Below are 4,106 nucleotides of genomic sequence, written 5' to 3' on the forward strand. Positions count from 1 at the left end.
GATAAAAAGGTCATCATCTTCGCAATACATACACATTATTCCTTTATCTATTAATATATTTTCCATGATATTCCTAAGATCTGTATCCGAGGTAATTTGTACGTGATTTTGACACTTTTTGTTTACGATTTTTAGTACACATTTCTCTTTTTTTCCATAACCTAAGTATAATTGATTTTTGTAATAGTTTACTGGTTTTTCAGTAATAAATATGTAATTCAAATTATCTTCAAATGCGCTGTGTATTGTTGCAGCTGTTGACATAATATCAACTTGATCGTCACTGTTTCCATTAAATTTATTCGCTTCACCTAATTGGCTATTAAAAACATTTATATTTTCCAAATTTTTATTTACACAGTATCTACTTAGCACATCATCAACTGTATTATCTTTGCCTTTAATATGTGATATATCAAAGTCGTACTCATTAAGAAAGATGTTCCACCTTTATAGCTTCATGTTTGGTTCCTTAATATTGTGTAGCCAAACTAAAGGTCGGTGGTCAGTCTGAATTAGAAATTTGCGACCGTACAAATATGTATGAAAATGTTTCACGGACCATACAACAGCAAGAGCTTCTTTTTCTATGGTTGAGTAGCGAATTTCATGGTCAGACAACGTTCGCGAAGCATAACAAATTGGGTGGCCTTGTTGGCTTAAAACTGACCCAATTGCGAATTGTGAAGCATCCGTTGTAAGGATGAACTTTTTGTTAAAATCTGGTGGTTGTAACACTGGCTCACTAGTAATAAGTTTCTTTAGTGTCTCGAACGAATTAAGAAATTCTTGGCTCTTAAAATCTAATAAAGCATTTTGCTTTAAAAGCCGAACCATAGGGTATGCGACTTTTGCATAGTCTCGCATAAATTTGCGATAATAACCGGTGATGCCTAAAAATCGTTTGATTTCCTTTATGTTTGAAGGTGGTTGCATTCTATGAATTGCCTCAATTTTTGAGGGATCAGGTTTTATACCTTCACCTGTTACAAGGTGTCCTAAAAATTTTGTGGTCAATGCAGCGAAATGGCATTTATTTATTTGTACCTTTAAATTTGATTCTCGTAAAGTGTTAAATATTTTTTTAATGGAATCAATGTGTTCCTGAAAACTAGTGGAAAATATTAAAATATCATCAAGGTATACAACGCAAATTTTGTTGATATGATCTCTTAATACATGGTTAATTAAACGTTGGAATGTTGCAGGGGCTGTCTTTAGGCCAAATGGCATACGATTAAATTCGTAATGGCCACTTGCAGTTGAAAAAGCTGTCTTAGCCCTATCCTCGGGGTGTACCTCAATCTGGTGGAATCCCTTAGCGAGATCTATTGTGCTAAAGTAACAACATTTACCCAACTTATCAAATATGTCTTCCATATTTGGAAGTGGGAATTTATCGTCTACTGTTTGCTCATTTAATTTTCTGTAGTCGATTACAATTCTCCATTTTTGTTTACCGCCGTTGTCTGTTTTTTTTTTTGGTACAACCCATAGTGGGGAATTGTAAGGACTACAACTCGGAGATATTATATTTTGCGCTAGCATTTCCTGTATTTGCCTGTCTACTTCTGCCCGATGTATCACAGGGTATCTATACAGTTTGCTATAAATAGGAGTGTCAGTTTTTGTTAAGATACGATGACGGATTTCACTACTGAAAGGTAAGTTTTCACCATCTTTATAAAAAATATCACTAAACTTATTTACAACAGTCTTTAAAACTTGTTGGTCCTTTGAATTTAAGTGCCTAGGAAACATATTAGATACTGAGTCTTCTGTGAGTTCTACTTCTTCATTGACAAATATTTGCAAATTTTCATTTTTCAGATAATTATCTACAGTAATTTCCTCTTCTTCACAAAAATAAATTGGTAAAGTTGCATCTTTTGTTACTAATACCCTGTTTTCATAGTCGATTTTACATTTCAAATTAAGCAAAATATTGTTACCTAGTAGACCATCAAAATACTTATGAAAATTAAATTCTAGAAAACTAACATTAAAATTTGGTTTATTAAATTCTTTGAACAATGGAAAGCTATACTGTACGTCTGTAGTAACAGGTCGATTTATTACTTTTAAGGTGATAGAACGTGATTTTACTCTCCACTTGGGATTGCAAATATTTGGATTTATAATGCTAAATTCTGCACCAGTATCTACTATAAACCTAAGTTTTCTTACGTTTGTTTTAATTGTTATATAGGGTAATTTTCTGGGCCCTGTAATTGAAAATTTTGTTCGTTTTCGTTGACTCCTATTTCCATGGGTTCTACATTGTTACAATTTCTGTTATTGAAAAGTCTTTCATTACTGTTATTTTGATTAAGAAAACTACCAGAGCTACGATTTGTTCTATTTGTTTGGTTACTGTTGTTGCTATTAAAATTTGGTTGTCGGTGATTGTTATTAATGCTATTGTTGTTGTACTGTTGTCTACGCTGTTGACTTAATGCATCGTTTGCTCTATTTCTTATATTGCTGTTATTGAACAGCTGGCTGTTCTGTTGATTATGATATTGGTTCATATTAGGTCCTCTGTTATAACTATGTTGCTGTCTACGTTGTTGAGTAGCAAAATTGATGTTATTAGCATTATGTTCTAAGTTGCTGCTTCTGTTAAGCGAACAACTGTTAAAAAAAAATTTTTGCTGATTTTTATAGTTTCAGTAACCATTTGATTTTATAATATCATATGCGTCTTTTAAAGTTTTAGGATTCCTACTAACAATAATACTTTTGACAGGTTCGGGTAAACCATGTTTAAATGAATTCAAAGCAATTCTGGCATTGCTTTCACTGGAAGTACTATTTGTGCAAAGTATTGACGCGTTATTTAACCGACATAACAAAGTATTAAGTGAATTATAAAAAGCTTCAATTGTCGAATCACATCTACAGATTCTAATTTTGTCAATGAGTTCGTCAACCGAATTTTTTTCGCCATGGTTATCTATAAGAACTCTTTTAACTTCCGGCCAAGTATCCGGGTTTCCATTTATTAAAGAGATCTCCTAGCGTTTCCAATAATTTTATCTTTAATTTGACCAATTAATAGAATTTTATATTCTTGAGCAGTAAAAGTGTCTAACATTGGGCACATGTAATCTATACGCTGTACAAAATTTAATAATGCATCTCTGTTTCCATCATATGGAGGAATGCTATTTATGTTAGAGGAAATAAGCTTAAATTTTATATTCATGTCTAAACTATCCATCTTTGCTCAACTGATTTAAATGAAATGTTATATAAATTAAACAATGAGTTTCTACAAATATACTAGAAAAATTATGTTTGTTGGCTTTAAATGTTAATTACGTACATATATATTGTATATAACATAAACATACATAAGTCCGGATCACTCCCGCTTGACTCTCAGCTATTCAAAATTTGCTCAAATATATACACATATGTACATAAGTCCGGATCACTCCCGCTTGACTCTCAGCTATTCAAAATTTGCTGCTGCGCTGCTGTTAAAGGTGTCTGCATTTGCGGCTGAGGTGGCATCGACTGTACTTGATGCTGCGCTTGCAATTGTTGTTGCTCTTGCAATTGCTGTGGTGTATGCACTGGAAATGGTGCAGGTGTGACAGCTGTTGGTGGTGATGTGGGTAACACCTGCTGCTGCTGTTGTTGTTTTTTGTTTTTTCTCTCTTAGTTAATTATAACGGCTTTTGATTTACCGTTTTTTTCACTTTACAGTTTCTAATAATTTCTTTCACAGCAAGTTTTTATTTTTGAATTTCAATTCATTTATTTATTCACTTAATCAAATAATTTGATTTTCACTTTCTTTCCGAAAATTTGTTTTTCTGGCTTTTGCTTTTTTCAAGCATTTGCCTTTTAAAATGTTTGCGTTAATCACAATAAATTTTGATCACTTAATCAAATAATTTGATTTTCACTTTCTTTCCAAAAATTTGTTTTTCTGGCTTTTGCTTTTTTCAAGCATTTGCCTTTTAAAATGTTTGCGTTAATCACAATAAATTTTTATTATAATACAGAAGTTCTTTTCGAACAATGTAATTAACTTTTTTTTTTTATTTAAATTTAAAATTTTGCAGTGCGTGTAAGGTTCGCGATGGACTGCGCCA

At 32.1% G+C, this 4,106-nt stretch overlaps 1 pseudogene; it reads right to left on the reverse strand.

The window, feature by feature from the left end:
• Positions 1–2,201: 2,201 nt before the first annotated feature.
• On the reverse strand, positions 2,202–3,223 carry LOC129250640 (uncharacterized protein DDB_G0292186-like; annotated as a pseudogene).
• Between the last annotated feature and the right edge of the window lie 883 nt (positions 3,224–4,106).

This window comes from Anastrepha obliqua, chromosome 6 (assembly GCF_027943255.1).
Source record: "Anastrepha obliqua isolate idAnaObli1 chromosome 6, idAnaObli1_1.0, whole genome shotgun sequence".
Classification (NCBI taxonomy): Eukaryota; Metazoa; Arthropoda; class Insecta; order Diptera; family Tephritidae; genus Anastrepha; species Anastrepha obliqua.